Source organism: Gekko japonicus, unplaced genomic scaffold (assembly GCF_001447785.1).
Source record: "Gekko japonicus isolate JY-2015 unplaced genomic scaffold, Gekko_japonicus_V1.1 scaffold126, whole genome shotgun sequence".
NCBI classification, from domain to species: domain Eukaryota; kingdom Metazoa; phylum Chordata; class Lepidosauria; order Squamata; family Gekkonidae; genus Gekko; species Gekko japonicus.
In genome coordinates, this window is record NW_015162477.1 from 657,025 (window position 1) to 668,227 (window position 11,203).

Below are 11,203 nucleotides of genomic sequence, written 5' to 3' on the forward strand. Positions count from 1 at the left end.
ACCACCATCCAACTCACCTGATTGATTTGCATGGCTTCTGGTACTTGGTTAAACTTTTCTTTTGGAGAGGCTGCTAGGAGGAGGGAAGGAGGAAAAGCTTAAAACCAGGTGTGATGTTGTGGTAAGAGTGTCAGACTAGGATCTGGTTGATACAGATCCTCACTCTGCCATGGATGCTTGCTGGGTGACCTTGAGCCAGTCACTGTATCTCAGCCTGATCTAACTTGTGAAGATAAAGTAGAGGAGAGAACAATGTAAGCTTTGGGTTCCCATTAGGGAGAAATATTGGGTATAAATGATGGAAGCAAATAATAAATACAGGTGAATACTGGGTGGCAGATAAAGTGAGGTTGGTGGGTGAGTGGGAAAGAGAGTAGGACACATGGAAAGTTAAGGTTCTGGGGCTCCCAGGAACAGACAAAGAAGAAATAGTGTGGGGATGCAACATGGGAAAATTGGGTATTGCTCGCAAGTCCTTGTGGTTTCTCTGGCTGTATTATTAAGATGTGTAACAGTGCTGCAAGTGCAGGCCCTGTAATTATAACTGACAAGGGATTGTGTCTATTTGTACAAATTGGGGGGGGGGAGATAATAAAAGAAGGTTGTGACATCCCAGGACTGTACTTTCATTAGCCTGGTGCAGCAAAACCAAAAAAGGAGTCTTGCAACACTGCACCTTCAATAGAAGAGTTTTTTGTATAATAGGCAATTTTTTTGTGTAATAGATCAATATGAAATTAATATAAGTCCATGAGAGCCCATAACACGATAACTGTGTTAGAATTTATGGTGCTTCTTTTTCTATTTATGTTAAAAAAAATGGTCTCCACTAACACTGCAGAATACTGTCCACTAACAAATGCCAAGATGTTTTCCTCCAGAGTAAAATCTTGAGCCTGTTGCTGAAAGTTAGAATAATTTGGATCCCTACTTAGAGCAAAATAATAGAATATACTGTTTGCATTATAGCCCTTCTGGAAACAGTGAAGCTGAAAGTAATCAATAAGTTTCCCAATTGACTAACTTTTTTCAGGTCATGCCTTACATAATCTAGGACCACCTCTTTTCACATAGCTGTTTTATCTGTAGTAAAATGTTATTTTGTGCAATAATTTCAGAAGCTTATTTTTAGAAATTATGTTTTTCATGAATGGATATGCAAGCAAATCTCCCAAGCAAAGCTTTTAGTAATAAAAAAAAAATGAAGGTCGTTTTTTAATAAAAGAAAGAGGTTTCATTTCTTGTGACCACTGATGTGCCAATGATTATGCACCTTAATGAAGAAGGTTGTTGATGGAATGAGGTGTGGCTGCTCTGACAACCACTGACCTTATGCTCGCTTTGGCATGCGAGATGAAAACTGTCCTCTGTTGCACAGAAGATGCAAATTTTCTGAAATATTTACCTTTGCCTGGGAAACCCATTTTCAAACCTCTGCTCAGCTGAGAAGCTCACTGGGTGGCCGGATGCAAGTCAGCCTATCTTACCTCACAAAGCAACTCTGTGGGTAAAATGAGAAAGAAAGAAAGAGCAAGAAGGGAAGGCGGGAAAGAGGTAAAGAGAGAGAAGGAAAGAAGAAGGAAAAGAGAGGAAGGAAGGAAGGGAAGGGAAAGACAGAAAGAAAAAAGGGAAAGAAAAGTAGGGGAAGGAAAGGAGGAAAAGAAAGAGGGCAAAGAAATGAGGGGAAGGTCTCCCGGTCTCCCACCCACCCCCACTCCCCCAATCAAGCCTCTGCCACCCCCTGCAGATCCCTCACTTACCCTGGGAGGCGGTGGGGGGGCCTCTTCTGGCCTCCCACGGGCCGCAGCGCTCCGGCACTGGCCTGGGGAGGTGGCAGGGGGCCTCTTCTGGCCTCCCACGAGCCGCAGTGCTACGGCGCTGGCCCTGGGAGGCAGCGGGGGGCCTCGTCTAGCCTCCCACAGGCCGCAGCGCTCTGGCGCTGGCCCTGGGAGGCAGTGGAGGGGTCTCTTCTGGCCTCCCACGGGCTGCAGCGCTCCGGTGCTGGCCCTGGGAGGCAGTGGGGGGCCTCTTGTGCTTAGAGTTGCCATGGCATGTATATATAAATGGGTGCACACACAGCACATTGGAAACAAATAGGAAGGAAATGCTTTTTCCTCAATTGTATGAGAAATGGGGGGGGGATGAGAAAATAAATTTAGGTTTCCAAATTGCCTAGAACATAATAATCTTGGGAACTTTGTTGAGTAGGCCCTATACACACTAACCTTCATTGGGACACAGTGGGATTATTTCTGAATAAATGCACATTGGATTTGACTGCACATGACTTGATTTTGCTCAGGAAAAAGTTTTGCACATTCCAGCATATCACAGTGTTAAAAAGCAGTAATACAAACAAATCTCTCTCCTCTTCTTTTAATCTTCAACTGTAGGACTTGGGAAGCAAATATTAAACGGTGTGCCCTCCTTCTTATGCAAATGTGTATAAGGTTTGTTTGGAGAAATGACCTTGATGTAAAGTGCATTTGTACATGTGATCAAGCTGAGAAAGCCTTCTTATAGTCTGGAAAAATGGTATAGTCTTATAGTCTGGAAAAATAGTATCTAGTATCTATAGTCTGGAAAAATAGTATCTAGGCAGGATAATAATTCATTAAAATTTGCAGTAATTTCTTTTAGAAAATAGATTTTCTAGGAATTATATTAGTGTATATTAGACTAATTATATTAGACGCTGAACTGCAGGCTGTGGAAGGTCAGTAGTTCAGCAGTTCGAGACTCGGATGCCGCATGATGGAGTGAGCTCCCATCTCTAGTTCCAGCTCCTGCCAACCTAGCAGTTCGAAAGCAAGAAATTGCAAGTAGATAAATAGGTACCACTTCAGTGGGAAGGTAACAGCGTTCCGTGCGCCTTGGTGTTTAGTCATGCCGGCCACATGACCACGGAAACATCTTCGGACAGCGCTGGCTCTTCGGCTTTGAAACGGAGATGAGCACCGCGACCCTAGAGTCGGACTCGACTGGCTTTCGAGCAAGGGAACCTTTACCTTTAAACTAGAGAAGCAAATCTGGTGAGTTTAATAACATAAAAACTTAGGTTATGGCTTTTTCACAGTATTTCCACTAGGCTTTGGTTTTGCATTATACTAGGATTCTTTTAAAGGCATAAACTAAATTTCCAACTTGTTGAACAGGATGCCCTGGAAACAAAAACATTGATATTCCTATTTGTAAAACAATATTCCTATTTGTAAAACAATATATAGCCCAAATTTATAAAACAGTATATAACCCAAATAAGAAAAAAACAAACCTAAATATTGGAGACTATATTTATTTTAATAAAGTGAAGATGATTTTCCTGCTGAGCTGAAGAGATTGGTGAGAGCAGAGCATTTCCTCAAAAGTGAGAGGTCCTGGTGTTCAAGCCTGTTTAGAAATTGCACCCTTTATACAGCCTCTAATGCCAGATGTCTGGGGCTGCCGTGGTTACTCAACAGTGGGGGCAAGCTATTCCTCATAAACACAGATGTACTCCATTACTACTTCACATGCCCCAGTATTCAAAACACGTTCTGGAGCGGAGCCCTGGTTCTTTCTGGCTCAAAAAGTCCTGTGAGAGAGCAGAGAATAACCAGAATTCTTACTGCCCTTGTCATCTTCAAAGGTTTTACACATTCCCTTGTGGGCAAGTCCTACTAATAATGATCAAATTTATTTCCAAGAAAACATGCGTACTGCCATTCTTCAGTATATGGACGTCAATAAAATTTGTGAATGGTCACCACACCTGAATATCAAAGTACATTATGATTGCTATCTATTTCCCACACAGCCTCTGAACCTGGAAGCTCCTCCTCATTTCCTCTGGCTTGGTAAACCCAGTCTGTGCTGCCTTCAGTCTTCCAACCTCAGACCCATACTTTGGCAGCCTTCATGTTTAGCAGGATCTTGTCCTCAAGTAATACCACAGTCCTAATAAGGAGGAGGCTATGGCTCAGTGGTAGAGCATCTGGTTGGCATGCAGAAGATCCACGGTTCAGTCCCTGTTGCTGCCAGTCTGAGTAGACAACACTGTCTTTGATGGACAATTAATGCCATTTTCTTTAAACTACAGGTGTCCATAAGAACTGTCCAGTTACTCCTATCCTCCATTATGCTGGAAGGCTGCTGTAAGAATCCAGCAAACGTGCTCAAATCCTGCTTCTTTTTTATTATGAGGAGGCTGGAGGACCTAAAGCCATCTTGAAAACTGACTGAGATTAGTATTCCTGCAACTCATGTAATCCTTAGAACCTTGTTTGGATGTATGTCTGGCATCAGTCTCTAAGAGTACAGCAACGAGTTTCTCATGTACCCCAACTGGTTTCTCCTGCAAGCTGGTGAAAAGTGCCCATTTGAGCAGTGACAGTGATGATGCCTGAGGCAAGGACTAAGCAACTGACACAAGGGAGGGCAGGCTGGCACTGTTGCCAAAGCAGAGGGAGAGTGCAATGACTTGTGAGAGCATGCTCTATTAAAAAAAGCAGAGTGAGGGTCTAAAGATGTAGAGACTGACAGACTCCTCCCAGTAGTGGAGCGTCAGTGGCAAACAGGAGGAGAAGGACAACTTGGGTGAGTGTACCGGTCAAGAATTCCCAGTTCGGGGGATCATTGCTATGGGTGGGCAGAGCTCAAAATTACAAAGCCCTGGGGTGTGTGTCCACGCACTCACCAGTCTGGTAGTCTGTCACCAGCCCACTGAACTACTCATGCAGTCAGAAGCCAATGGACAAGCTTCTAACCTTACTGGGAATTAATTAAGAAAGCCAACCCTGCAAGGTAGGTTACTCGAAGAATGAGTTTCCATTAATAATTAACCGCTAGGTGGATGCTTTAAGTTTAAGGTACTGGAATTAGATTAAAGCTTCTGACGTTTCCCTTTGATCTCTTCCCCCATGTTTCAGGCCTAAGTTTTGATATGAAGTCTGAACCAGTGTTTTAATGCAAGAACAAGGAACTGAACTGGGGGTTCAGTCAGGGCTGGCCCGTCCATATAGCCAAGTTAGGTAGTTGCCTATAGCACCACCATCTGATGGGACACTGGCTGGTGCTGCTCCACCCTGTCCCCGCCCAGCCTGGGCAACAGCAGCTAGGCACGAGAGGCAGCAGGGCACAGCGACTCCAGCCCGGCCAGGTAAGCACTCTTTACTGCGGGGAAAGGAGCCCCCCAATGTACCTAAGAGGAGCCTCTGGGGAGGGATGATGCCCCTCCATCCCTGTATTTTAGAGGGGGTGCCCCCCCAATTCCCACCATTGGAGAGCAGCACCCCTCCCTGCCTGCCTGGAGTCCGGAGGAGTCACAGTCTCTTTCATGTGCAAGGTGTGGCAAGCCCCGGTTGGGGAGGGGAAAGTGCCCACTTCCTGCCCATCCATCCTGTCACTCTGCAGGCATGCACATTGGGGCACAGGGAGCCTTCACCTTCCGCCCCACCCTGATCGACTTACAAGTTGTTGGGGGATTTTTTTGGGGGGGAGATCCAGCTCGGCAAGGAGGCGACCTGCAATCTGTGCAAGTGAGCCCCAAACCTGCAGCTGGCTCACCCTGTCCAGGACTCCTGGTCTCCCCCCCCAAACACAGTTCCTTCCCCCTTCTTGCCGCACGCAGTCCATCCAGGGCAGAGTTTCTCGTCTGTGCTTGTTTGAAAGGGGGGCGACTGGGGATGAGCTGGGGCTTAAACCGTCAAGAACATGCCACTTGGGGGGGGGGAAGTAAACATAAATCTTGCTTTGGTCTGAGCCAGAGCCCACTCCACTGCATGCCAGTAATTCTCCCACTTGCCGAACCCCTTGGCTGCCAGCGCTGACCCGAAGTAACGAAAGAGGGCATGCATCTCCATGTAAATTCAAATAGAGGGGGAGCTAGGAGGGGAGCCCCACTTGGGTTTGCCTTGGCCATTCTCCTCAGCAGATTTGGTGCCAAGCCGGTCCTCTCATGTTGCAAATATGCATCGATTGATAGTCACGTGTGTGTGTTGTTGTGTGGAAATTTGGATTGTCCAGGAATCCTGGGATAGGGCACTGAATGTTGCCAGTCCCCCTCCCCCGCCCCGCCCTGTGGCACTGCTGGCTTGAACTAATCTAAGATAGCTAGAAATTTTCTGACCAAATCCCTTATCAGTCTTGAGTTGCAACCCTGTCTCTGCTCCACTCACATTACTTTTGAGAGGCTCCACACAGTTCCCTTTCTGGTAGAATGTACAGGCAAAACAGAAATTTCAAGCAGTTTTCTTTGTCGCTCATGAACATTTCACCATCCTCACTGAGGGGGCATGCTGTTTCCTCCCTATTCCTTTTCCTCCCCCACGCTCTCTTTGTTAAAATCCTTTGTCTGCCTCAGCTGATTTAGAGTTTTAGCTTTCCTGATACTACCCCTCTAAGTCCATGCCATTTGACTGTAAACATTTCTAGAGGCCTGTTCCTCATTCTATTTATTGATCTTTGCCGTTCTGCTTGTAACTTGAGAGGGGGGGTGTTGCTCAGCCACACTGTATTTAGGTCAGATTTTTCTTTGGGCGATTTTGCATTGGCTTTTCCCTCCATTGTTTTATGAAACCCACGTTGGAACAGAAATTCCCCTCTGCATTACATGCTGCTTTTGCTTTCTTTGGTCATCAGATTTTATGGTACCTTCTGCATAGATTTATGGCCGTTCAGGGATGACTTTGCAGTCAGTACAGCGTTGCCCCAAGGTATTTGAATATGGTTTTGAACTGCATTTTTTCCTCCCAGTTGAGAAAATGTGGAGCAAATGCTAGATGCAGAATCGCCCTTTGTCATTGCTACGGCACTGTCATCTCCATATCTTAACATAAGAACACAAGGGAAGCCAATGTTGTATCAGGCCAATGGCCCATCTAGTCCAACCCTCTGTCACACAGTGGCCAAAAATACCAGGTGCCATCAGGAGGTCCAGCTGTGGGGCCAGGGCACTAGAAGCCCTCCCAGTGTTGCCCCCCCCCAAGTACCAAGAATACAGATCATCACTTGCCCCAGACTGAAAGTTCCTATCTATACCTTGTGGCTAATAGCCACTAATGGACTTCTGCTTATTGATGGACTTCTGTTTACTCTCCACTTTGCCTTTTACAACATCATCCTAAGCAGATCTACTCAGAATTGTATTCAGGACTATTCAGTCCTGAATGTGCTTTTAGGAGTGCAGGTTTAGCACCTTTTGTGCTTAGGCTTCTTTTCTGCAAAGTCAAAACTCTGTCAGAGGGAAACAAACTTCTTTAACACAAAGGCAAATTAAACAGATATAAGTATGTTGGCATAATAATATAATGGCCACAGAATTTAAGGCTTGGATCCAGACTAGGTGTTTCCACAAGCCCAAAGACCTCTACACATAGAGTGTGATTTTCCTGCCTCACGCTGCAGCAGCCTGATAGGCTCCCTGAATCCAGTTCCTGGGGGTCCCTCTCACCTAAAAACAGGATTTCAGGGGGCATTTGGACTGCCATGGAAAGAGCTTGCAGGAAAATCATGGACAGAGGACCCTGTGCCCATAGAAATATTATTTTTTTGTTTGCAGAGTTTCCAGTATATTAGGTACACAATTCATACAAACATTGTTTCTTTGTATCACTCTTAGACTAATTTTTAATTTCATCTAGCTATATTTAACCGGTACTAAAATATACACTGGTAATAGTGTATTAAAATGGCAATTTTTCATGCATTAGCCACACCGACACAGTGGAAAAAATCAGATCCCCTCATTCTAATTATATGTTGCAATAGGAATGATCTGGGTATGAAGTGAAGACAGATGTGAGAGGGTTTATGGCTGAATGTGGTAGAATAATCTTTGTTTTGCTCCAGACAATGGGACAGGACTGGCAGAGTTTCAACCAAAGAGTCACAGAATTCTAGTGAACTCCCAGAGCAACCTCATTCATATTTCCGCCAATTGAAATGGGTGAAAGCAGCTTAATTCAAATACTCCAAAGCAACTGGCTTAGGTTATAAATATCTTTCCTTGTTTTAGATAGATTTGCAGAAGATGGACCTGACAGACCTTTCATTTTACTTACTTTGTCACTGGTGATCCTGTCATCATCTCATATGTAGCAGAACACAGAGACACTATGCAACATTCTAAGGGCACTTATAGATATATGCTGTAGAATAGTGGGTGCCTCCACTACAAGAGAGATTTTACCCCTCCCTACTTCCTGTTTAGTGCTACCACAGTAATGGAAACACACCTTCACACTACATTTACCACAGCAGACATTAATAATACTCATGGGGACAATGTATACATTTCCCTCCTTGCATGAAATGGAAGCTTTGGCTTCTATTTCTGCTTCTTAGGAGCACAGAAAATACTTTAGAAGTTAACCTATTATGATATGTGTGCTGTTTTGGCCATAACATCAATCCTAGAAACAAAATGAATGAGTATGAGTAGAATTTTGTAGGGCAGGTGAAGTTCTGGTGAAGCATATGATCTGGGAAGTGAACCATGGGACACTGGGGTATTTCTTATACACTTGGGAGTGGGTCCTGTGTAGGGATGTGTATTTGGCTGTAGCTGAGCCGGAAAAAAAAATACCAGAAAAATACCTTATTGCTATTTTGGGGGCATTTTCTCAGCTGGATACAGATCAGAGTATTTTGGGCTATCCAATATAGTTGTTCCCAGATAATCCTGAATATTCGGGATTATTTGGGAATGCTGGATAGCTGCAGTTAAGGGGCATTTAAAGGGTTCTCAGTCGCTTTAAATGTCTTCAGAGTTAACTCTCAGCTTGGAGAAGGCATTTAAAGGGACAACAATCCCTTTAAATGCCTTCCTTCCTCCATCGGAAACAATAGACGATAGGGGCACCTTCTTTGGGGGCCCATAGAATTGGACCCCCAGTCCAATCTTTTTGAAACTTGGGGTTCTTTTGAGGAAAGGCACCAGCCGCTATGCTGCAAATTTGGTAACTCTGCCTCAAAAAACAGCCCCCCCAACCTTCCAGATACTCCTCAGATTGATTCCCCATTATACCCTGTGAAGAAATGCCTTTTTGAGTAGAGGTCTGACCTGAGTAAAACCTTTACCAGTAGGTTTTAAAAGTTTTTCTCCCTGGGCAGGGAGGAGAAAGTCAGTCAATAACTTTCCAGCCTCACCTCAGCTACTTCTTCAAAATGCTAATTGGTCTAGCTAGAGACAATAGGATGGTCTAGTCTTCCCCCCTCCAAGCAGGGAACTAAGGTTTGGAGGACCTTAGATTAGAAAGACTCCAGGAAAAGCTTCTTTGACCTGACCTGACCTGGTTAGTGGGTGGGGAACAGGGAGAACATAAAACTCCTGGAAGTAAGTAGGAAGCTCTCTTTGGGTGCTGAGTCCATCAGAGCAGATAGAACTCTTAACTGAGGTCTGGAGGAGGTGGCCATTGCCATGTGTTGGCCTGGACAGCTGAAGGAAGCTGCAAGGTAATGGAACTCTGTAGATATCTATAACATTCTAAGCTAAGAAGTCTATCCTATATTCAACAACAGAAATGACATATATAGAGGGTGAGACAGATGAATTACATTTTACCATTTTCTTTTGAATCCTTTGCTCAATCTGGTGCTATGCTAAAAGTATGCTTGTGAACATTTTATTTTAATAAATACCTTATAACTTTTGGTGCTGGTAGTGATTCCCTGTACCACATATACCTCCACCATCTTGGACACGTTATGAAAAATCCTGAATCTAAATCCTACACCAGTATTGGGATTTTGGAAGATCAGGAAATACATACATACTTGGGGGGGGGGGTTTCCAATACACCCGAACACAAAAAATCTTGATGTTTATTTTTGCACACCCCTAGCCTTGTGTACAGTGTTACCAGGCCAGCATGACAAGTGAGTTGTACACTGAATTGGGTTAGAGACTGATCCAATGCAGGAGGTGGCAGAAGCAGACAACAAATATTTTGCTACAAACTAAACTCCTGTGCCTAGAGCAAAATCCAGTAGCCCTGGAGAAACAGGTTGGGAGCTGACATACAGTCTTATGCGGAGTTAGTCCACTAACACTATGCTGGAGTAACTCTGCACTGCTAGTCCACTGCTTCTGGGATCTTGGATCCTAAGCTTTTGACATCTTTTGCTCTGCTTTTGAAAGTAAGGAGATCTAGAAAGCATCCTTGACCATTTCTGCACAAGTGCAAACCTACACATCAGCGTTCTTAAATAATCGAAGTTTGTAAAACTTTCCACACAACTTTTTGCTTCCCCAGGAGTAGATCCGAATTTAGTTGCCCATTACTCTGTGTTTTCTGAATCCACTTTTTCTGCAATTTTTTCCCTTCGAATCTGAACTCGCAGTTTTCCAGTGAGGAATTCCCGATATTGAACTTTGTTTCCCACCACCCTTTTGTGTCATCAGTGCTGAGTGTTCACCCCCATCCTACCCCTCTCAGGCTGTCCCCAGAGCAGTCTGATAATTTTTAAAGCGTAATGTTCAGAATCAGAATCACTTCATTGTATGTGGCCATAGGCCTTCACGATATCAAATACTCTCAGAGAGTTTGTGCATAACATATGATTAAAATTCAACCTCTATAAAACGTATAAAACCTGTTAAAACTACCTCAGCCCATAATATTTAAATCCAATAAGACCTTTCAAGAACACTCAGTTGCAATGGTACGATTTGATTTATTTGCTCTAATTTTTCTCATGGCCAAGGTAAAGAGAGCCAATCTTGAAGAGATGAAGGGGTCCTCATCTGAGAGCATGAAGGCCATCTTATCATAATCCGACAGGGAGTCAATATCTTTGCTAAAAATTTGGCCCTAGGTTCTACATATAAAGCACAGGCCAGAATATAATGGGGAAGGTCTTCCACTGACTGCCCACATATGCAGATATGTTGATCTACTGGGGTTTTCTTATAGTGACCAGTTAGCATCTCCGAAGGCAACTTTATCTCCTCCCCTCTCAGCAGCCTCTTCCTAGGCAAAGTTCTGTCTTTCTTGTTGGTGGGGAGCAAAGCAGTTTACTTCATTCTCGTCTTCTGCTTTGTGATCTGTACAGCAACCATGCAAGGTAGGTTAGGCAGAAAGTCTGTGGCTGGTCCAAAATTACCCAGGCAGCTTCCATAGGGAGGCTTCTGCTGAACAGGAGCAAGCAGCCAGAGCTAATGAAGTAATGCCAGTCAGGAGGCATGAAATCACCCTGAGAGTGCTGACAGGCCTAGGGTTGCCAA